This window comes from Piliocolobus tephrosceles, chromosome 15 (genome assembly GCF_002776525.5).
Source record: "Piliocolobus tephrosceles isolate RC106 chromosome 15, ASM277652v3, whole genome shotgun sequence".
NCBI classification, from domain to species: domain Eukaryota; kingdom Metazoa; phylum Chordata; class Mammalia; order Primates; family Cercopithecidae; genus Piliocolobus; species Piliocolobus tephrosceles.
In genome coordinates this window covers 48,122,837-48,148,129 of record NC_045448.1, presented here as the reverse complement: position 1 = coordinate 48,148,129, position 25,293 = coordinate 48,122,837, and the positions used below count along the sequence as shown (strand labels likewise).

At 40.2% G+C, this 25,293-nt stretch overlaps 1 protein-coding gene and 1 pseudogene across 1 annotated transcript in view; both read left to right on the top strand.

The window, feature by feature from the left end:
- FBXO11 (F-box protein 11) overlaps positions 1 to 25,293 on the top strand; it is a 99,710-nt gene that overhangs the window by 30,823 nt on the left and 43,594 nt on the right. The window lies entirely within an intron of this gene.
- On the top strand, positions 24,244 to 24,315 carry LOC111550464 (annotated as a pseudogene).

The following is a 25,293-nucleotide window of genomic DNA, read 5'->3' as shown; positions in this document are numbered from 1 at the left end:
TAGACCTGAGTTGTCCAATATGGTAGCCACTTGCCACATGTGACTGTATATTTAAATTAATTAAAATTAATAAAATTTAAAATTCCATTCCTCATCACACTTTTTGGGAGTTATGTAGGAGAAGAATACAACTTTCAATTACTCTCACTTCATGGTGGCTGGCTACCATATTGGACTGCATAGATACAGAACATTTTCATCGTTGTAGAAAGTTACATGCTGTTCTATATGTTGATAATGATAAATCGAGCATATAAATGAAGTCTCAGACTATGATTCTTGAGATAATCATATCCTGTATGAATTTTCTCAGACTTAAGAATCGAATGCACAAGATGCTTTAAGGACAGAAAGAAAATACAGTATTTTTATCCAGTTAGTCATTCAACAGGAATATTTTACAATATGAACCTGAGGCATCCCTTTTTGCTTAAAAAAAAAAAAAAAAAAAAAAAGTCCTGAGACAATATTTTTTAAGTTTTGTACGTGGCCAGGCACGGTGGCTCATGCCTATAATCCTAGCACTTTGGGAGGCCAAGGCGGGTGGATCGCTTGAGGTCAGGAGTTCGAGACCAGCCTGGCCAACATGGTGAAACCCCATCTCTACTAAAAATACAAAAATGTGCTGAGTGTAGTGGTGCATGCCTGTAGTCCCAGCTACTCAGGTGGCTGAGGCACGGGAATGGCTTCAACTCAGGAGTTGGAGGTTGCAGTGAGCTGAGATTGCACCACTGCAATGCATCTTGGTCAACAGAGCAAGCAAGACTCTGTCTCAAAATTTTTTTTTTTTAATTTTGTACGATATTTGTGTGTAAAACTTACTTAGTACAAAGAGGTGTTTGCTGTATTTAAGTTCCTATTAAAATTTATTTTAAAAGTTGTCTTGCACTGTCTCTGTAAATTATTTGTAAAATAACCTAAAAAAAATTTTAAGGCATCCTTTGGACCCAGGTAGTAAATGGTCTGTTGAGGGTTAAAGCATGAGAGGAAAAGGGGGAATAGGAAGTAAAGGAAAATCAGGATAAATGTTAACATGACAAAGTAGAAATATAATTACAGTGGATTAAATGTATATTTTAAAGTTATATATATTTTTTATTTATTTATTTATTTTTTTTTTTGAGACGGAGTCTCACACTCTTGTCCGGGCTGGAGAGCAGTAGTGCAATCTCGGCTCACTGCAGTCTCCGCCTCCCAGGTTCAAGTGATTCTCCTGCCTCAGCCTCCCGAGTACCTGGGATTACAGGTACCTGCCACCATAGCCGGCTAAATTTTTGTCTTTTTAATAGAGACGGAGTTTCACTGTATTGGCCAGGCTGGTCTCGAACGCTTGACCTCGTGGTCCACCCACCTCGGCCTCCCAAAGGGCTGGGATTACAGGCCTGAGCCACCAGGCTCGACTGGCTTTAAAGTTATACGTTTTAAAAACAAGCCAGCTACTCCTTACAAAGAGGGACACAGATTAAATGTAAAGGGATGAAAATGTGGTAAGTTGAACACATATATATCTTTCTTTTTACTTGAAACCATGTTACAGTAACATAATTTTTAAAAGGTGTAAACCCACTAGAACAGAGAAAAGGGTAAGAGGGACAAAATCAGTTTGGAAACTGAAAAGTGAGTGAATGGGTAGCAACTTAGTGTACCCAATAAAGTTGAAACAGCTGGCAGGTATGGAAGCTACAAGAAATAAGCCAAAGAACCCCAAAAGACTAAGGAATTAGAGACACAAGTGCCTTTGAGGGGCCATGTGTAGGGCAAGGATAAAACCCAGGAGCACCGGTTGTAAGACTTTAAAAAGAGCAATTAGACTTCTTAGTTTTCTTTCTGTGTCCTGTGCAACCAGGTATTTGCCTCTTTACCATTAAGGCGGAAAGCTGAGGCTTATTGTGGGAGAAAAATACCAGATGCAGATAAGATAAGGGAAGGGCCTTCAAACCTAAAATGTTGATTAAATGGAAAGTCTGCATATGAAAAGTTGAGAATCCCAGTACTTTAAACCTCTGCCTCCTTGAGCACTAGCTTCTAGATATACACCTTTCAAGAAGAGGCTAGAAGAGTACTTTCTGGGAAAACCTGTCTAAAAATAAATCCATAGACTTACCAGTAGTGACACTGAAACTTACTGTGTTCCTACTTTATTAACTCTACAGTAGCAGTTCTCAAACTTTTTTAAACAAGACCCTTTTAACTGCTTGTGGAGCCCTGTGCCCCAGTAGATTTTTTTTAATGTGGGTTATAGCTATCAGTATTTACTGTATGAAAGAAATAAAAATGTTAAATATCCCTTTAAAAGCAACAGTAATCCATTAAATGTATTACATGGCGTAATTTTTGTGGAAAATAACTGTTTTCCAGAACAAAAATTTAGAGTGGAATAGTTTTACATATTTGTGAATCTAATGTCCAGCTTAACAGGAACTGACTAACTTTTAATATCTGCTTCTGCATTTGGGCTGTCGTGATATCCCATGTCATGTATGTAGCCTCTGAAAAACTCTACTGTGTACTTGTAAGAAAGTGGACAAAAAAATATAATGTCTTAATGTCTGTTAATAATGAAAATAAGGCCAGGCACAGTGGCTCAAGCCTGTAATCCCAGCACTTTGGGATGCTGAGTCAGGCGGATCACCTGAGGTCAGGAGTTGTAGACCAGCCTGGCCAACATGGTGAAACGCCATCTCTACTAAAAATACAAGAATTAGCCAGGCATGGTGGGGCACGCCTGTAGTCCCAGCTGCTGGGGAGGCTGAGGCAGAGAATCGCTTGAACCTGGGGGGCAGAGGTTGCAGTGAGCCGAGATTGCACCATTGCACTCCAGCCTGTGCAACAAGAACAAAACTCCGTCTCACACATACAAAAAAAAATAATAACAATGAAAATAGTTATGACTATCATACTTCCCGAAAGTCATCCCTTGATGACTACCAGGAATTCCCAGACTAATCTTTGAGAACAGCAGCTCTACACTAAATCCTACCAGTTAAAACCTCACACAGAATTTCTAAACAGCATTTTGTGCCTTAACTCTAACATATTTATGGACAGCTGGAGATGACCAGGCAATTGAGGTAATCTTATAACAGGAAAGATGGAAGCCAGAGCAGAAAGATGGAAGTAACTTGAAAGCAGCAGAAATGGTACAGGAAGAAGAAAATGTGAAAGAAACTAAGTTTCAGAGGGATAAAAGAAGCTACAATTATTTGTGAAGTCAGACCTTCAGGTTATAAATAAGGAGCATGGAAGAACGAAAATGAGCTCTTGTAAATTAAAAACATCAAAATATATATGACATGTGGAAGGTATAGAAATGTTGACAGATTATCCCATTATCCCCAGTAGTGGGAAAAGACTGTTTACAGAACTTTGAAAGCACATTGCTTGTGTCAAAAAGTGGAATGAATTTGTTTGTATCAGAATTAAAGAGTTCTGTGCATTGAAGGGACATCATGATAGAATGGGAAAAGATGTTTTCAAAATGTGAAATCTGACAAGGGATTTAATATCTACAGGATTCAAGGAACTCCTGGAAATCAAAAGGAAAAAGATAGCCACCCCAATATAAAAGTACGCAAAGATTCTAAATAGGTGGTTTATGGATGAACCTCAAAGCTCATAAACCTATGAAGACATGCTCAAATCATTAGCTGTCAGAAAAAAATGTAAATTAAGATGAGATCTCATTTTGTACCTGTTAGTTTGAGGGGAAGAAAAACCAGAAAACTGAATGCATTTAGTTATCTTTCATGACAGATTACCCCCAAATTTAAAATCTTTCTCAAAGTCTCGTTAGGTTGCAGTCAAACAGTTCACCAGGGCTATAGTCATTTGAAGGCTTGAGTATGTACTTTCAGGATGTCTCATTCACGTAGCTGTTGGCAAGAGGCCTCAGTTTCTTGCTATTTGTTTGCAGAAGGTCTCAATTTTCTGTTGCCTGGGCCTGTCCACAGGGCTCCTTGAATGGATTCATAAAGCTTCTTCTGGTGATGGGGCACGTGGCTTTGTCCAGAGCAAGTAATCTAAGAGAGCAAGCAGGTAGCTACTGTGTCTTATCACCTGCTCTCCCAAATTGCATACTATCACCACTTCCCGTTCATTAGAAGCAAGTGACTACACTCAACCAGTACTTAAGGGGAGAGGAATACAGCTTCACCTCATCAAGGGAGAGGAGTATCAAAGCATTTGTGGCCTTTCTAAAACTTACCCTGTGGAGGATGATGCCAATTGTTAGTAGTGAGTGTAGACTGCGGCCATTCTGGAGCTCAACTAGTAGTAAGTATGTGCATATCCTATGATCCAGTAATTTCATTTGTAGACATCTCAGAGTATTTGTAAGAGTTTCATAAAGGGATAATGTACATGGGTATTCATTGCCATATTATTTGTAGTGGCAGGAAGTTGGAGACAGCCTGTGTGTTCCATGTATCAATCTGAATGTAGATAAGTAAAATTTGTGAGTGCCCGTTGTACTAACTTTTCTAGTGCTATCATATCAAACTGCCACACACTGGGAGCTCGAAACAACAGAAGTTTATTCTCTCATACTTCTTTCTAAAATCAAGGTAGCAGCAGCACCATGCTTGAGAATCTGGGTAAAATCTTTCCTTGCCTATTTGTAGATTATGGTGGTGGCTGTTAATCCTTGGTATTCCTTGGTTTGCAGCTGCATCACTTCAGTCTCTGCCTCTTTTGTCACATAGCATTCTCCCTCTGTTTGTCTTCACATTGGCACTTACCTGTTTTTATAAGGACACTAGTCCTATTGAATTAGGCCCCACCCTAAAGACCCCACCTTAACTTGCATTTTCAAAGACCCTATTTCCAAATATGGCCACGTTGACAGGTATCAGGGATTAGGACATAATATCATTTTAAGAGGCACAATTCAGCCCACACACAGAGACTATTTATGTAGCAATCAGAAGCAGCTCCTTAGATTTATGTGTAGTACAGAGCAGAAAACATAAGCAGAATGAGATGGTAAGTGGCAATAACACTAATTTAAAAATCCACTTGTATTAAGGTTCTCCAGAGAAGCAGAACTCAATAGGATATATACGTAGAGAGAGAAAGAGAGAGACTCAGGAGAGCTGATGGTACAGATGAACACCAAAGGCAATTGCCTGGAAAATTCCTTCTTGCTTGGAGAGACCGATCTTTGTGTTTTATTCAGATCTTCCACTGACTGGATGAGGCCCACTCACATGGGAGGCAGTCAGCTTACTCAGAGTTCACTAATTTAAATTTTAATCTTGGCCAGGCACGGTGGCTCACTCCTGTAATCTCAGCACTTTGGGAGACCGAGGTGAGTGGATCACCTAAGGTCAGGAGTTTGAGACTAGCCTGGCCAGCATGGTGAAGCCCCCGTCTCTACTAAAAAACAATGAGCCAGGTCATACTTTCACCTAATATGTCATAACTATCCTGTTTATGACCAAAAGTGCACTAAACCTTGCCCCAAAAAAGGAAGCAAAACACATGGGTTTGCTCTTCTTGAAATCCTGTAACTTACATACTATGTGGTATAAATACCTTCTTCCAGTACCCATTCTGTACTCTCTTTGCCTTCAGCATGTACTTCAGCTGGCCATGGATCTTTACCTGGTGGGGTAACCCAAACCTTCGTTCCTGATGTGTCTGGGCCATTAGTAATCCCACCTGAATTGGGTTGTTGTAGTTTTCCATTGCATTTGATTACAGGACATGGTAATACAGAGAGACTTGCCCTTGGAAATCTCCTGTATTTCAGACATAACTTTTCCTTTCCTTCATTGTAGAGTAGCAGTTCAGTTACCCCTTGGTTGTCAAGATCAATCACTCCAGCCAGCCCAGTAACACCCTTCTTTGCCTGTTGATTCAAAGGCATAAGGAGTCCAAAGTGGCCAGGTGGCAGTCTTAACTTCCAGTGAAATCATTATTGTGTCTCTTGATAAAACCTAGAACTAAAACTTCTAGGCCAGCAGAGCATAAGCTCACAGAGACAAGAAGCAGAAATTTCAGGGCCAGGCGCGGTGGCTCAAGTCTGTAATCCTAGCACTTTGGGAGGCCGAGACGGGCGGATCACGAGGTCAGGAGATCACGGTGAAACCCCGTCTCTACTAAAAATACAAAAAATTAGCCGGGCGAGGTGGCGGGCGCCTGTGGTCCCCGCTACTCGGGAGGCTGAGGCAGGAGAATGGCGTGAACCCGGGAGACGGAGGTTGCAGTGAGCTGAGATCCGACCACTGCACTCCAGCCTGGGTGACAGAGCAAGACTCCGTCTCAAAAAAAAAAAAAAAAAAAGCAGAAATTTCGTTAGTGAGTTACTATGGGTAATAAGTGATGTCACTCCTGTTTCCACCGTTTGTTTCCTGGACCTGTGAATTCTGGCTATGGAAGAAATAACACTGTATATTGGACACTGATTCAGAACACACAGTCTCCTGTAGAACTTTGCCTCAACCCTACAAGGTGTTGCCACCTAGCTAACGTTGTAACTGAATCTTCAAAAGATCACTTGTTCTGTGAAGCCATCTGCTTCAGGATGCTAGGGAACATGGTAAAACCAGTGAATTCCATGAACATGGGCCTATTGCTGCCTTTCATTTGCTGCGAAGTGTCTATGCCAGTGAGAACAAATGCTGCCTTTTTCATGATGGAAATGGTCCAGTACAATACACCTGCCGCTAGGTACCTGGCTAATCACCCCAGGAAATGGTACTATATTGGGGGCTAAGTATTAGCCTCTGTTGCTACCAGATTGGACACTCAACAGCAGCCATAGCCAAATCAACCTTGGCAAGTAGAAGTTCCTGTTGCTAAGCCCAGGTATAACCTCCATTCCTGCCACCATGGCCACTTTATGAGCCTATTGGGCAATGACAACAATGGTTGGGGAACTGGAATTTTAAAACAAAAATGTGAAATGTGGGCGGTTAGAGAGCTGTCAGTCTGGGAGGTCCAACTCTCAAATATTAGGAGTTCCAGAAATACAAAATTGAGAAGTAATTCAAACAAATATTTCAAGAAAATTTCTCAAAAATAAAGTACATGAATTTGCAGTTGGGAGGGCCCACCAAGCATTCATGACAATGGTAAGTGGCCCACACTGTGGCATATTGTGAAATTTCAGGGTACCCAGGGATAATGAGAAGAACATGAAAGCTTCCAGAGATTTCACATAGTCTTGATTCCCAGCTTCTTTTTTTTTTGGAGGCAGAGTCTCGCTCTATCCCCCAGGCTGTAGTGCAGTGGTGCGATCTCGGCTCACTGCAACCTCTGCTTCCCGGGTTCAAGTGATTATCCTGCCTCAGCCTCCTGAATAGCTGATTCCCAGCTTCTTTGTATATTTCAGACCATCCAGTAACACTGGCTTGAATTCTAACATGGCAGTAGTTGTCCAGGAATTTGCACTGGGTAAGGATTGTGTGGGCCATAAGTTCTTCAGTTCTCTGCATCCTCTGATATTTCTTCACTCACTTTCTTTACCTGTGATCTTTAGGCATTTATATATATGACCCTTGCTAACTATTTGGCCCATATTCAGAGACTTACAAAAAGAATTGCTGGTTTTAATTTTGGGGCATGAGAAACTTAACATGGAATGAATTAATATATTTTTTTTAAGCCTCAAATTTGGGCTGGCATTGTCATCTCTATTTCCCTGGAAATGTACTATGTCTTTAGGAGAATATGTATGTATGTATGTATCTATATCTACATAGATAACAACATGCAGATACTGTGTGTCAGTTCTTTATTGACTTACTCCAGGTATTTGATTTAGATTCCCCTGGAATCTGGAAGTTTATGTTTGTGAATTCAGTGAAGCTTAAGGTCCTGATCTTAAGTGATCAAATGACCATTAGAATTAATAGTTTCTCAAATCTATATCACTAAAAACATTTATTTAACCTTTTTCGTATGTGTCATTAGACTGGGACTTGGAGTAATCATTTATACTGCTTAGTGATTATTTTTGGCTCTCTTCCATCTGTCACTTCCTGACCCCTTTGTTATTGGGCCGTGTGAACAGTTCTAACCAAAGAGTTGTGAATGGAAGTTAGTGTGTCACTTCCAGGCCAATCATTTAATTGCCAGTATGAGAACTTCTAGAACTCTCTTTTCTTTCTGCTGCTGCAACTAGTAGTGTTTCAAAGAGTAGCTGCTCCATAAGCTGAGTTCCAGTGGAGGACGACTCTATGGGGCAGAGCTGTTCACCAACTCATGATAAACATGTAAAGTGAACAGCAAATAAATTTTCATTGTTTTAAGCTAGACAGGAAGTTTTGGAGATTTGTTACTGCAGCTTAAACTAGCCTATCTGACTGATACTACACTGTACCAATAAAGAGAAGAGAGAATAATGAAATTAATTAAAGCAGTTAATTAAAGGAAACCATATTAGACAAAATCTGGAACCTGGGAGCAATTAGATTTTTAGTTTTCAGGTAGCTTATTTATAAGTTGTGAGTATCGTCAGAGGGCCTTAATTCTTAGATATTGCAGCTCTATTTTTTGAGTACATATAAAAAATGCCAGGGAACACAAAACATTTTGCAGAGTCAGAACAGTGTTACATACTTAAAAGTATTCTGAAGATAATCAAGCCTCATGGAGAATCCTGGCTGTTATCAAAGTATGTTTGGAGGGTGGGTATTTTTTCTCAAAGTGACATGGAGCTGAAAGGTTGTAAGAAAACTTGCTAGCGTAGGCCGGGTGCGGTGGCTCACGCCTGTAATCCCAGCACTTTGGGAGCCTGAGGTGGACGGATCATGAGGTCAGGAGGTAGAGACCATCCTGGCCAACATGGTGAAACCCTATCTCTACTAAAAATACAAAAATTAGCCGGGCATGGTGGCAGGCGTCTGTAATCCCAGCTACTCAGGACGCTGAGGCAGGAGAATTGCTTGAACCCAGGAGGCGGAGTTTGCAGTGAGCTTAGATCACGCCAGTTGTACTCCAGCCTGGTGACAGAGTGAGATTCTGTCCCAAAAAAAAAAAAAAAAAAAAAGGGAAAAGAAAACTTGCTAGTGTAGATAATGTGTAACAGAACACATAATTTTGAGATACCGTTTTTTAGTGCTGGAAGAACCTTTAGATACCATGTAATACAACACCCTCATTTTGTAGATGTTATATATTATAAAAGATGAGATATAGTTGAATTACCTGCTTTCTACATTATTTTTGGGTTTTGAACCATTTTTATTTCCTTTTCCCACCTTTTTTTTTTTTTTTTTTTTTAAACAGAAGGGATCTGACTTTTGTCCATGCTGGAGTGCAGTGGCACACTGCAGCCTCAAACGCCTGGGCTCAGGTATTCCTCCTGCTTCAGCTTCTCAAGTAGCTACTACTGTTGTGCGCCACCATACCCAGCCAATTTTTTTTTTGTAGAGATGGGGATCTTGCTATGTTGCCTAGATTGGTCTTGAACTCCCGGCTGCAAGTGATTCCTCCTGCCTCAGCCTCCCAAGGTCCTAGGATTATAGGCATGAGTCGCTGTACTTGGCCCCAGCTAATATTTTTTAAAGTATCTTTGCTGATTATTTGTTTTCCCTTTGCTTCCTTCTTTCCCCGTTTATCATATTTAATCCTCACGAGTAAAAGGGAGGTTCTCAGAAGTAAATATTTTTCTGCCATTTTACCCATATGGAAACTGAGGCTCAATGAGGCTGAGTGTCTGCCCACAATCATGTAACTAAGTATTGGGGCTGGTATTTGAACACATTCTGCTGACTCTAATAATATCCCATGTTGTTTCCACCAATGTCTTAAATTTAAGATTTTTACACAAATGTAGAGAATGTTTTTACTTTGTATGACTATTAATTAAAATTAGATCTGCCAGAGTGACAGCAAACCCAAAACAACAGTTGTTTAACAAGATAGAAGTTTATTCCTCTCTGTTGTGATGAAAGTCTACAGGTAAGCATCTAGAGTTGGTATGAAGGCTCCACTATGACATTAGGGACCTAGGCCCCTGTTTTATTTATTAGTCTACAATCCTTAAACACAGCTTTTGTGGTTCAAACTATGTGTTCAGTCTCCAACATTCTTTCTACCAGGAAGCAGAAAGGGTGAAGATGGGTCTTCTTCCTTTCTTTTAAAACATATCTCAGAAGTCATGCAGGACACATGTAGCCCATTGGCCGTGTCTGGCCAACTCAGTAATAATAGAAGCTGAGAAATGTGGGCTTTATTCAAGATGTTCATCTGTGCGGGTTAAAATCTTGGTTTTATCACAGAAGGGGTAAATAAATTTGGGGTGATAGGAGTTTCTGTCACAAAGATACAATCAAGTTTTGCTGCAGTTTGTTTATTGATAGGTATTTATAGAGCACTTATTACCTACCAGACACTGTGGTTCATATATACGTACAATTAACACAACTCTGTTAATTCCCGTGGAAACAGGAAACAACAGTTCAGGAAATTTTTAGTTTAAGAAAATATTGCTCTATAAATAGGTTTAAACTAACGAATGCCCAGGTGTTTTGTTTGTACATGTAGAATGAAAGTCTGGTTGCGTGTTACACTAATATTTTACTTAAAGTATTGTTGGCGAATAAATGAGGAAAGAGTGTTCTTGTCTCACATAACAAATAGACTATTATAATACGTGTGGATTCATTTAAGAATCTTAAAAGTAAAACTAAATTTCAAGGCTTTGCTTCTTTTCAATTCCATCACTTGATGTGGGTGAAAATACCTACTTCATAGGTGTGTCGTTGCCCTAGTGAATAAGTTAGTGATTTACCTGACCTCTGTGGACTTGTGTTCATCTTGACAGAAGACTCTATTGTTTGTTTATAACATAAATAATTTATTAAATCTAGGCTCTTATTTACCGTTATTTAATCTAGATTCTTGTTTATTTTTGTCTTTTTTTTTTTTTGAGATGGAGTTTCACTCTTGTCATCTAGGCTGGAGTGCAGTGGCGAGATTTTGGCTCACTGCAGCCTCTGCCTCCTGGGTTCAAGCAATTCTCCTGCCTCAGCCTCCCGAGTAGCTGAGATTACAGGCATAAACCACCACACCTGGCTAATTTTGTATTTTTAGTAAAGATGGGGTTTTGCCATGTTGGCCAGGCTGGTCTTGAACTCCTGACCTCAGGTGATCTGCCTGCCCTGGCCTCCCAAAGTGCTGGGATTACAGGCATGAGCCACCGTGCCCAGCCAATTCCTGTCTTTAATTATGAGTTGTTCAAAGGTAGTTTCTACTTCTTTCATTATCTTTATATGGTTTCTCATGAAATACCATGAGTACTTAAATGCTTTTCTGTATTTAGTGAATAGGAACATTTAATTAGGAGGAATTCTGTTTAACTACCATAGTTTTGTTAGTCTTACAACTGTGAAGATCAGTGAAGTCACATGCCTTGGTAAACATGACCAAATTGCCAGCTTTTTAATTGAAATTAATTAAAAATTCCAGCACATATACCATATTGTAAGTTGACTACCATTTTGTTCGAAACAACAAAACCATAAATTGAGCTTTAGATTTATCGATTTATCTTTATGGGCCTTTTTTTTTTTTTTTTTTTTTGAGACAGAGTCTCACTCTGTCTCCCAGGCTAGAGTGCAGTGGCACCATCTCAGCTCACTGCAACCTCCACCTCCAGGGTTCAAGCGATTCTCCTGCCTCAGCCTCCCAGGTAGCTGGGATTATAGGCGTGTGCCACCATACCCGGCTTATTTTTATATTTTTAGTAAGAGACGTGGTTCCACCTTGTTGGCCAGGCTGGTCTCAAACTCTTGACTTCAAGTGATCTGCCCACCTCAGGCTCCCAAAGTGCTGGGATTATAGGCGTGAGCCACCGCGCCCGACCTTTGTGTTCTAGAGGAAGATGCTATATTTCTTCAGATTTAACCAATTCCTTGAAAAATTGTTACACCATAATCCCAAAATATTAGGTCTAGTGAGAACTATTGGAAACTTTTGAAATAAAGTTACCACTTTTATTTAGGTACTTCATAAATTAGGAGCTGTCTGTAGACCATTTTTTTAAAGAAGAGTTTGTTAAACTAATGCCCTTATGATTTGATTATAGGTTTCACTTAAGTTTTCTTTAGCTGGGTTGTTTCAGAGTCATGTAAATGAGTTGTTTAAGAGCACTTGTAGAAATTAAAGTATATTTTTATTGAATTCTGATTCTCTATAGGCCTGAAAGCAGAATATCTTTTATAAAATCAACTAGTGATTATTCCTAACAAGAAAATGTAAATAGAATTCTAATTTAATAATTAGCTCATTAGCTCTCCTACAGCATCTTTAACTTGAGACTACTGTATGTTGAGCTAACCTAACAACAATGTTTTGTTTTTATTTTCTATATTGAAATAGGTTTGAAGGCAAGGGGGAAACTTTTGTTTCGTTGTGTGTGTATTTTAGAGTTTTATGCTTGTCACCCAGGCTGGAGTGTGATGGCACGATCTTGGCTCACTGCAACCTCTGCTTAATGGGTTCAAGTGATTCTCCTCCCTTTGCCTCCCAAGTAGCTGGGATTACAGGCATGTGCCACCACTCCCGGCTAATTTCTGTATTTTTAGTAGAGATGGGGTTTCACCATGTTGGCCAACCTGGTCTCAAACTCCTGACCTCAGGTGATCCGTCCACCTCAGCCTCCCAGCATGCTGGGATTACAGGTGTGAGCCACCACACCCAGGTGAAAACATTTTTGAAGCTGCTGTAAGTCTTTGGGCTAATTGTTCTTAGATTTGTTATAGTTATTATATAGCATTTATATACTTGTACTGTGATAATCACTGCTAAAAGATGATCCAGAGAAAGAATTATACATTGTGCATATTTTGAGATTTGTACTTACATTTTTATGATTTAACATTTGCCCTGTTAGTCAAGCGTGGTGGCACAGTAGTCCTAGCTACTCTGAGAGGCAGGAGGGTCGTTTGAGCCCAGGAGTTCAAGATCAGTCTGGGCAACATAGCAAGACGTTATCTCTTAAAAAAAAAAAAAAAAAAAAAAAAAGGAGTTTGCCCCACAGATCAGATTTTGATTCATATTTTCATTTTCCTTTCCAGTTCTTCATATCACCCCGTTTAATTTCAGGCTATTACTGCTCTAGTCCAATGACTTTCAGCTCTGGTTATGTATCTTGAACAGTGGAGCTTTTTAAAATTTCAGGATGTTTTTGTATGTAACTTAAATCTGATTTAAATTGGCTTATCCTATAAGAACTGGCCAGGCACGATGGCTCACACCTGTACTCCCAGCACTTTGGGAGGCCGAAACAGGCGGATCACTTGAGGTCAGGAGTTTGAGACCAGCCATGCCAACATGCTGAAACCCCATCTCTACTAAAAATAAAAAATAAAAAAAAATTAGCCAGGCATGGTAACGTGCACCCGTAATCCCAACCATTCAGGGGGCTGTGGCAGGAGAATCGCCTGAACCTAGGAGGCGGAGGTCGCAGTGAGCTAAGATTGTGCTACTGCACTCCAGCCTGGGCAGCAGAGCAAGATTCTATCTTAAGAAAAAAAAAGAAAACTTAACCTTTACATGACAAGAAGTTTTGTCTTTGATTTTCTGCTGTTGTCTTAGGTGTGCCCTATTCATTGTGTCAACAAGGGCCTTAGGTTAGTTCTCTTTAAGGACCTAGGATGGCTGCCTTCTATAAATAATGCATCCTTCATCCTTGTTTGTATCTATCAGGAGAAAAGAGACAACATCTCTTTCCCAGAAGCCAAGACCAAGCAGGTTACTTCTTGTGTCTCACTGGGCCACATTGGCTTGGACCTGCCAATCCTAGGGTATAGAGTCACCATAAATGAGCTGGGTGCAGTGGTTCACTTTTGTAATCCCAGCACTTTAGGAGGCTGAGATGGAAGGATTGCTTCAGCCCAGAAATTCAAGACCAGTCAGGGCAATACAGCAAGACACTGTCTCTCCAAAAAAAATTTTTTTTAATTAGCTGGGCATGGTGGTATGCACCTGTGGGCTCAGCTACTTGGGAGGCTGAGGTGGGAGGATCGCTTGAGCGCAAGAGATTGAAGCTGCAGTGAGCCGTGATTGTGCCACTGCACTTCAGCAGGGGTCAACAGAGCAAGATCCTGTCTCAAAAAAAAAAGAAATGATCAGACTATTCGTATGAGATAGAATGAATATTATGAAGTCAATTACAATATCTACTCCATAGGAAGTGTGGATGTATATGTTTTTACAAGATACATAAGTGATTCAGTATACAACTAAGTTTGAGGATGGCTACACTTCCCAGTTTAAGACTTAAAAATAGGGGAAGGCGGCCGGGCGCGGTGGCTCAAGCCTGTAATTCCAGCACTTTGGGAGGCTGAGACGGGCGGATCACGAGGTCAGGAGATCGAGACCATCCTGGCTAACACGGTGAAACCCCGTCTCTACTAAAAATACAAAAAATTAGCCGGGCGAGGTGGCCGGCGCCTGTGGTCCCAGCTACTCGGGAGGCTGAGGCAGGAGAATGGCGTGAACCTGGGAGGCGGAGGTTGCAGTGAGCTGAGATCCAGCCACTGCACTCCAGCCTGGGCGACAGAGCAAGACTCCGTCTCAAAAAAAAAAAAAAAAAAAAAAAATAGGGGAAGGCTGGGTTCGTGCCTGTAATTCCAGCACTTTAGGAGGCCGAGGCAAGCAGATCACCTGAGGTTGGGAGTTCGAGACCAGCCTGACCAACATGGAGAAACCCTGTCTCTACTAAAAATACAAACTTAGCTGGGTGTGGTGACTCTAGGAAAAATACAAACCCAGCTACTCCAGAGGCTGAGGCAGGGGAATTGCTTGAACCCGGGAGGCAGAGGTTGCGGTGAGCCGAGATTGCGCCATTGTACTCCATCCTGGGCAACAAGAGCGAAACTCCGTCTCAAGAAAATAGGGGAAAACAACTAATTTTTTTTTTCCTGTTTTCCAGCGGAACACGGTTATTCTGTGTGACTATTTGGTTTGACTTTCTTTATCTCTGTCTCCTGCAGAGAAAAAGTTTTGATTAGCTTTGGTTAAGAATCCAGGGTAGGCCGGGCGCAGTGGCTCACACCTGTAATCCTAGCACTTTGGGAGGCCTAGGCAGGCGAATTTTCCGAGTTCAGGAGTTTGAGACCAGCCTAGGCAACACAGTGAAACCCTGTCTGTACCAAAATACAGGAAGTTAGCTGGGCGTGGCGGCGTGCACCTGTAGTCCCAGCTACTCAGGAGGCTGAGGCTGGAGAATTGCTTGAACCCGGGAGGCGGAGGTTTCAGTGAGCCGAGATCTCGCCACTGCACTCCACCCTGGGCAACAGAGGGAGACTCTGTCTCCAAAAAAAAAATCCAGGGTAAAATAATTCTTAAGGCTAAGGATTGAAAACTTACATTCATAATTGTTGTTTAAATTTATTAGCCAGCCATGTGAAATATAGCCAATTTCTCATGCCCTGGCTGTTGGAGATTCTTTGGTTGTGTGCTCTCTGGCATATGAGTTAACTAGTCAGGGCACAGTGATAAAAATGAGTAGTTTAACTATTTGGAATAAAGTGCCCAGCAATTCCATTTAACACTAAAAAACAGAAGCAATAAAGACTTCTGAGCAGCATAGCATAGTTCTAAAACTTACCGTGTTCTTTCTTGGAAAAAATCTCTTAAGCTCTCATTTAGTGCCTGTTTACTCTTACTTTAAAAACAGACATGTCTAGTAAGCTTATTTTATCGGTTTATCAGAGAAGAGAGGATTTTATAGTTAGGCCATGGACAGCTAGAAACAGCAACATGACAGCAAGAAGGGGAAAAAGTCTATAAACTTTTTATGAGAATATCAAACTAAGCATTTAGGATAACTTGTTCTAGAAAATAGCTTTGTACTGATAAATGGAGCCTCAGGATCTCAGATCTTACCCTAGCACAAAACAATAGACTATTTCATGATCCTAATGATTATCTTATAAGTATTAATGTTATTTTAAGAATATTTTTGTCTTAAAAGATAACATAATTGACTTTGAAAATATTTTTAATCAAAATGATTAAAATTAAAATTCTGTTTTAGTGCTTGAAGGGTGTAAACCCCCAGCTACCTTGAAGGCCTAACTGAAAACACTTTGAGGGCTACAAATAAGAAAGACAAGAGTAAAGCTTTAGTTATTTGTATTCAAGAGATTGGAAGAGAATCTTTCTTGAGGTCTCATCCATTTATGAAAATGTACTCTTTTTGTATATGTATGTAAATTATCTAGAGCCTGTTACTTTTAAATCTTGCCAAGTTTTCCCCCACCTCCCTTCACAGCACCAACTGGTGAAATTAGTTTAATCTTTTTTTAAAAAATCCTCCAAGACATCTGAAATTCAATTCAGTCTTAACCCCAATATCATGATAAAAGTGAACCATTGACTTTGGCACAAGTTCCCCAAATCCTTAATTTTTTTCATTTTCTATTTTTGTATTTTAATATTTTGAACTCTGGATGATCTTCAGATTAGTTGGGTACATTTTATTGTAGCGTTTCTGCTTACACATCGCATCCTAGAATCAAGAAAGAAAATACATTTCTCTGAAGAGTGGCTTTAAATTACCTATATTGCTCATCAGTTCTGTTAGTGCCATTAAGAGTTTAAGTAGATGTTGATATGAATTCCTTTAATTTTATAGCCTGCCTGCCTGCCTGCCTTCCTGCCTGCCTGCCTGCCTTCCTGCCTGCCTGCCTGCCTGCCTTCCTTCCTTCCTTCCTTCCCTCCCTCCCTCCCTCCCTCCCTCCCTCCTTCCTTCCCTCCCTCCCTCCCTCTCTCCCTGTCTCCCTGTCTCCCTCCCCCCCGCCGTCTCCCTCCCCCCACCCCAGTCGCCCAGGCTGGAGTGCAGTGGAGCAATCTCTGCTCACTGCAACCTCCGCCTCCCAGTTTCAAGCCGTTCTCCTGCCTCAGCCTCCTGAGTAGATGGGATTACAGGCACGTGCTACCACTCCCAGCTAATGTTTGTATTTTTAGTACAGACGGGGTTTCAACATGTTGGTCAGGCTGGTCTCAAACTCCTGACCTTGTGATCCACCCATCTTGGCCTCCCAAAGTGCTGGGATTACAGGCATGAGCCACCACGCCCTACCCTTTTTCTAGATAAGTCAGTTCAGGTTTTTGCATTTACGTTGTGTTTTTCTTTTTTTTTTTTTTTTTGAGACAGAGTCTCACTCTGTTGTCCAGGCTGGAGAGCAATGGCACAATCTCAGCTCACTGCAACCTCCACCTCCCAGGTTCAAGGGATTCTCCAGCCTCAGCCTCTTGAATAGCTGGGATTACAGTCATGTGCTACCATGCCTGGCTAATTTTTGTATTTTTAGTAGAGACAGGGTTACACCGTGATGGCCAGGTTGGTCTTGAGCTCCTGACCTCAGGTGATCTGCCCACCTCGGCCTCGCAAAGTACTGGGATTACAGGCGCGAGCCACCGCGCCTGGCCTGTGTTATGTTTTTCATTAAGTATTAATGCTTTAGAACATTGTTATTGACATCAGTGTGTAGGTTTACTACATGAAAACTTGAATAATTGGGCCAGGCATGGTGGCTCACGTCTGTAATCACAGCACTTTGGGAGGCTGAGGTGGGTGAACCACCTGAGGTCAAGAGCTGGAGACCAGCCTGGCCAACATGGTGAAACCCTATCAATACTAAAAATACAAAAATTAGCCGGGCATGGTGGCAGATGCCTGTAATCCCAGCTACTTAAGAGGGGGAGGCAGGGATAATTGCTTGAACTTGGGAAGCGGAGGTTGCAGTGAACTGAGATTGCGCCACTGCACTCCAGCATGAGTGACAGAGTAAGACTCCACCTCAAAAAAATAAAAAGAAAACTTGAATAATTTGTATTTTTTTTTCTAGTTTATACTTTTCAGTTGTGTTAGTTTCCCTTTAGTTTCAGTTTATCATTTATAGTGACCCAAGGCAGTGAATTTTTTAAAAAGATATTTTGGCGCCATCTGCTGTTCTTTAATGTGCTATTTCATCTACTTTGGTAAAGATTTGAAATGTATGTGTGTGTGTAATATATATATATATATTTGCCCATGTAAAGCACAAAATAATGGCAATTTTTAAAAGTCTGCTGCATCTTCCTTATGATTCTTGTATTTCCAGCTGCAAAAGCTATCTTGTAATTTTGGTGGTAAGAAACAGGCTTGCCTAAAAAATATTTCTGTAGTCCTGCATCTGCCAGTTTTGTATATTCATTCAATGACTTTGAGTTCCTGAAGACTTCCTTCTCTAATTTACTATGGCTTCTCTTGACAAAGCTCCTGAGTTAGCTTTGCTCATTTGTTAATGTCCCTTCTCTCTGAACACATAGTTGTTCATCTTTTGTGGTCTGGTATTACCCCTAACCCACATCCCTATCCATGCTATGAAATCTACCCCCCATAATTATTTTTATTGATTTTTCTAAGCTTCTATGTAGATCAGTTGTACTGCAGATACAGGATCTTATTTTATATTCGTAGTCTTTACTTGTCTCACATGGTCTGGTTGTACATATAGTATAGCTATATATATGTCTGTCTGAGACCATAAAATTACTGGCCGGGTATGGTGGCTCACGACTATAATCCCAACACTTTGGGAGGCTGAGGCAGGAGGATCACTTGAAGCCAAGAGTTTGAGACCAGCCTGGGCAACAAAACGAAACCCTGTCTCTGCTGATTTAAAAAAAAAAAATACCTTTTTGCTCATTAGTGGCTGTATGTATCTTTTCTCTCAAACAAATGGCATGTTCTTTGTTTATGGGGCAAGTTATATACTGACTTTGTAATCTCTAATAAATCCACATGTACTGTTAGGTATGTAGACTTGGAAATCTGGTGCCCTAATTGAAAGAATTGTGTGCAAAGTAAAGATCCCGAGTGGTGAACTTTGAATAAAGTAGATGAGTTTCTGTGCATAAATAGTGTAATGTCTGTATTGGCTGCTCAGAGTTTATTCCACTATCTCATTTAAACATTGTCTATTGATTTCTGCTGTGATGGTCTACATACAACGTTCTGACCATCCAACTCATCCCAGTATAGCTTTAAATCATATACTTACAGTTTAATTTTGTTTCTTCAACTTGGATAATATCTGTAGACTCCTTCCTTTGTATTATGACGTTCATGGTTCTTGCCTTTTAACACTGTGCTGTTTCAGTTCTACATTTTCATTATCACAGTTGATAACATAATTATCCTATCGTTAGTTAAGTTTTCTTCATTGATTTATATGTAGGTGGATTGTTGAAGTTGAAAAGTAAATGTTCACCTTATGAATATGGACATTTTACCTCTGTAGTGCTGAATATGTGCTAAAATTATATTTCATTCTCCACTAACTGATACTACTGTCCATAGGCCACTCAGAAGATATTTCTAGCTGTTTTGATGGATTCTTTTTTAATACCACTTACGGCCTTTTATGTCCTCAAGTTTTTCCAGGTTCCCTACTATCTAATCTATTACCGTTTTTTTCAAGGAAATTTCATTCCCAGAGCCCTCTTTCAGTGTATACTGGTTTCTTTGGACCTATTTTGTACCCTTTATCATGGGATTCCTTCTCTTTGTTGCTTTCCTGAGATAGTCTGTTTATTGCTGCATACCGTGTCTTTCGCTTTTGGTGTTTGCTCCTTAGTTTTGCTGAAATATATCTTCAAGTAATTTCTTAAGAAAGATTGTGGAGAAGATTAACTTTATAAGTCTCTGTGTGTCTGGAAATTCAATCTACCTTTATGCTTGTTGGGTGGTTCAATGAGATTTGGCTTGTTTTGAGATCCACATATCACTGTGTCCTTTGTTGTACTTGGATTTTGTAAGTTGAAATCTTCACTGAGGTTTTTGTTTGTTTTTCGTCTTTAGAGATGGGATTCCACCTGGTTGCCTAGGCTTGGACTGCATAGTGCAATCATAGCACGCTGCAGCCTCGAACTCTTAGGCTTAAGTGATCCTCCTACCTCAGCCTCCTGAGTAGCTGGAACTACAGGTGTGCACCCCCATGCCTGGCTTTCGCTCAGGTTTTGAGTGAACTTGATATCTCTGTCTTCTGTTGTAGGCTCATCTATAGTTTACCAGGCAATATAGCTTTTTCTGCTTTTCTTCACCAGGGAACATTCCTTTTTTTTTTTTTTTTTTTTAACTGTTTGAGGTGGAGTTTCGCTCTCGTTGCCCAGGCTGGAGTGCAATGGCGCAATCTTGGCTCACCGCAACCTCCACCTCCCGGGTTCAAGCAGTTCTCCTGCCTCAGCCTCTCAAGTGGCTGGGATTATAGGCATGCACCACCATGCCCAGCTGATTTTGTGTTTTTAGTAGAGATGGGGTTTCACCATGTTGGTCAGGCTAGTCTTGAACCCCTGACTTTGGATGATCAGCCTACCTTGGCCTCCCAAGGTGCTGGGATTACAGGCGTGAGCCACTGCACCTGGCCACATTCCTTTATTTTTAAGTGTTACAGAAATCTGTTGAAATTTCTTATGTACACTGATGGTGTCCATCCTGTTTTCTTTGTTGTAGGGGGTTTATATCTTTATTTTCTTACTAATTACATTAAATAGTCTTGGAGATAAAATGAGTCTACCTATAAGCCTGGGAACATGGTGAGACCCCATCTCTACAGAAAACACACGCGTGCCTTTGGTCCCAGCTACTTAAGGAGGCTGAGGTGTGGGAGTATCACTTGAGCTCCAGAAGTCGAGGCTGCAGTGAGCTTTGATCATGCCACTGCAGTCTATCCTGGGCGACAGAGTGAGACCTTGTCTCAAAAACAAAAATAAAATAAAATAAAATGAGTCTACCTAGTCGGTCATTTTTCCCCATATTTTTATTTTTAAACATTAGAAATTGAAATGTACTAAGAAAGTAACTTGAACACCAAATCCCTAAAAATGACATAATGCTCTCGCAATTCCAGAAAGTGATTCCCGATTTCATGTTCTGTTTTATAGCTATAAGGAGTATATATACATACAACTTTGCTGTGGATAATGGCAAAAACATTAACAGGGATGAGTGACTGAGCTGTAATGTTTTTAGGTTTTTATTTTGTTTTGTTCCTGTTCTTACTACCACCACCCTAATCCAGGCCTTTTTCTAATTTATTGCTGATATTGAAGGAGTCTTTTTTATTGTGCCTTAGTTTCTTATATGCACATTGCCGCCAAAGCCATCTCTTAATAAAAGATTTGATGAATGTTACAACAGTAATTGAAATTTTTCCCCTAAAAAAAAAAAGTAAAGACCAGTTCTTTTACCTTGGTATTCAAAGACTTTTCTTTGACTCCCATGGTTCTCAAAGCGTGATCCTGGTCCACCATCATCAGTATCCCTGGGAATGTATTAGCATTGCAAATTCTCATTCCTCCCTAATTTTCTGAATCAGAAATTACAGAGGTGGAGCCCAGTAATCTGTGTTTTAACCAAACTTCCACATAATTCTAATTAATTTATGCCTTGAGAACTGCTGATCTAGTTTGTCCCTCTCATTTTGCAGGCAAAGAATTGAATTCTAGAGCGGTTAATTGACTTGTCCAAAGTTACACAGCTAGGTACAGTTTTCTATTATTTATTTATTTATTTTATTTTATTCACTTTACCCCCAGTATTCATAGTTTTCTTTCTAATACTGCATATTTGACTTGACTTTTTACAAGTTGTAATTACAAATAAGTCCAAGATGGGAAAGTTGTGGACGACTTTATGGAGAACATGAGATTTGACTGAACAGTAAACATTAAATAGAGAAAAAAGAGAGGGATGTTCTAAGCAGTAGGACCACAGTGAATAAAGGTATATATAGGTAGGTTAAAAAAAAGAAAAAAGAAAAAGTCCTGGGGACAGAATTGGCAAATTGAACTAATAACAACTAGGTTTTCCTTTATAGGAATAAATTAATTATTACAGTGCCTGGTGTGTTAATAAATGTTAACTGCTTTTGTTGTTACCATTATTAGGGAAGCCAAACAGAACCGAGGTTAAGACTGTGGGTTTCTGAATCAAATCTCAGCCCTGCCACTTACTGTTTGACTTCCAGAAAGTTAATCTCTCCTAAACTTCAGTATCCACATTTGTAAAATGGGAATAATAGTATCAATCCCATAGGGTGGTTATAACAAATGAGAAAATGTATGCTGATGCTGTGACTGCTTTATAATAAGTACTTTAATTAATGTCACCTATTTTATGTCTTGGCTTGATAAGTCATTTGATTCTGAGTGACTTAAATAATGTCAAAAATCATATTTATTCTTAAATGGTAAATTGGTCATGATTGAAAAGAGTTCACAACTATGGCCAAGGCAGAAAACCTTAATAACAGGGGACTAGTTAAGTAAACTTTAATAACAAGGGACTGATTAAATTATGGGACATTGATATCCTACAGCCATTGAAAACTGTGTTTCAGAAAAAATTCTATGATGTGCATCATGAACTTATTTCATATTCATGATATAGTAACAATGAAAAAGAAAGATACCAAGCAGTACATAGTGTCTCAAATTGTATAATTCGTTTAAAACATTGCTCAAAGAGTGTTATTTGAGCATATTCTTTGGTGGCTTACTCCCGTAATCCCAACACTTTGGGAGGCCGAGGCAGGCGGATCACAAGGTCAGGAGATTGAGACCATCCTGGCTAACACAGTGAAACCCCATCTCTACTAAAAACAGAAAAAATTAGCCGGGTGTGGTGGCACGCGCCTGTAGTCCCAGCTGTCGGGAGGCTGAGGCAGGAGAATCACTTGAACACGGGAGGTGGAGGTTGTAGTGAGCCAAGATCGCGCCACTGCCCTCCCGCCTGGGCGACAGAGTGAGACTCCGTCTTAAAAAAAAAAAAAGAGTATTCTTTTTTTTTTTTTTTTGAGACGGAGTCTTGCTCTGCCGCCCAGGCTGGAGTGCAGTGGCCGGATCTCAGCTCACTGCAAGCTCCACCTCCCGGGTTCACGCCATTCTCCTGTCTCAGCCTCCCGAGTAGCTGGGACTACAGGCGCCCGCCTCGTCGCCCGGCTAGTTTTTTGTATTTTCTATTAGAGACAGGGTTTCACCATATTAGCCAGGATGGTCTCGATCTCCTGACCTCGTGATCCGCCCGTCTCGGCCTCCCAAAGTGCTGGGATTACAGGCTTGAGCCACCGCGCCCGGCCAAGAGTATTCTTAAACTGAGACATTGAGTAACTGTTTTCTCTTTTGTGTATTTTTCTATATTCACATTTTCTAAGTGAACATACTTTAATAATTTGGAAAGAATTCATGTGATACATACTTTGAAACTGGCAGAATTGTTGGAATAGTTTTATAGCATCTCCAAATGACTACTGATACTTTAAAAGGAGCAGGATTAATTTTGATCTGTGGTCAGCACTTGGCATTTGTGGATTTAACATTATCTTCTAAGCTTCTAGAACCGTTCTAAATACCTGTCATGAGTAGTATTTTGTAATAGGAATTATTATTTCTACCTCATAGAGTTTTTAGAAGATTAAATGGATAATTGTTTTTAAGCCTCCAGGTGGAATTTGAAATATATTTTGAGTGGATCTTGCTAACTTTCAGTATCCCATCTCAGTTATGATAATAGCTAGTATTGAGAGGTCATCTCTGCCAGGTACTGTTAAGTATTATCAATCTTAGTTAATCTTCACAATGATTTTATAAGATAGGCACCATGATTATCTCCATTTTATAGATGAACTGAAAATCAGTGAAGGAGCCTAAGTTAAAGAGGTTGAGGCACTTATGCAAGATAACAGGGTGGCTGCTAAGCCAGGAATGTAACCAAGAGCCAGTCTTTTTTGAGCCTGTATCCTTAGTCATTGTGCTATACTGTCTCCACATACTACTATTTACAATACTAAAACATCTGAGGAGCTACCTATTAATAAAATAAAGGGTCTTATTTAATATTGTCATATTTTTATATATTTGAATAAATATATAAATACTTTTCCATATGACATGGAAAAGTATTATTTTTTTAAATTCCTGGGCCAGGCACGGTGGCTCATGCCTGTAATCCCAGCAGTTTGGGAGGCCGAGGCAGGCGGATCACCTGAGGTCAGGAGTTCGAGACCAGCCTGGCCAACATGGCAAAACCCCGTCTCTTCTAAAAATACAAAAATTAGCAGGGTGTGGTGGCGGGCGCCTGTAATCCCAGCTATTCAGGAGGCTGAGGCAGGAGAATTGCTTGAACCTGGGAAGCAGAGGTCGCAGTGAGCCAAGATAGTGCCATTGCACTCCATCCTGGGCGATAGAGCGAGACTCAGTCTCAAAAACAAAAACTAACAGACAAACAAACAAAATGGTTGCTTGATGCAGAGAATATTAGCATGGCCCCTGCCCAAGATTGACACACAAATTTGTAAAGCATTCTGTATTTAAAAATTTGTTTGTCGTGTGAATTCACAAAGGAAAGGTTAAGCATTTAATGCTTATAAGAATATAGCCATATTTTCATTTTGCTCTTCCTACGTCATGCTCTTGCTCTCACCCTCCTTGCCCATTAAACTAAAGACATTTCTAGAAATTTCTAAATTTTATGTGAAAATACATTAGGGACAGGCTAAATAGTTTTCTTTTAAGCTGTGCGCATATGATGATTTGTGTGTCCTATTTTATACTTTTATGACACCTGCGTATGTCCTTGGTATGGCACTTACTATATTGCTTTGTTTACATATCTCACTCCCCTACTAGAACAGTTCCCTTAGTGATGGACCTTTATATTCACAATGACTAGCAAACAGATGAAAATTAATAGGCCAGGCATAGTGGCTCACACGTATAATCCCAGCACTTTAGGAGGCCGAGGCGGGCGGATCATGAGGTCAGGAATTCGAGACCAGCCTGGCCAGCATAGTGAAACCCCATCTCTACTAAAAATACAAAAATTAGCCAGGCATGGTGACATGCGCCTGTAGTCTCAGCTACTTGGGAGGCTGAGGCAGGAGAAACGCTTGAACCTGGGACGGGAGGTTGTGGTGAGCCAAGATCATACCACTGCACTCCAGCCTGGGCAACAGAGTGAGACTCTGTCTCAAAAAAAAAAAAGGAAAAGAAAAGAAAAAATTAATAACATTTAGTTGATAACATCTGTGAATCCAAGGTTAGGCTGAAGCTAGGTTTGACTTAATTGTTAATTTGGGGCTATGGCCATTCTGGTCTTGAATTAATGATATATTTGATACTGTAGCCATATCAGCTTCTACTTGGGTATAACACTACTTTTGAATTACTTTGTCCAATTGAACTTGGATTGAGCTTAAGTATTTTAAATCTTTGGAAGTTACTAACTTAAAAAAATGTTTTCTTGTTGAAATAGAAAAGAATTATTGTATGTATTTTATGAATTTTAAACTC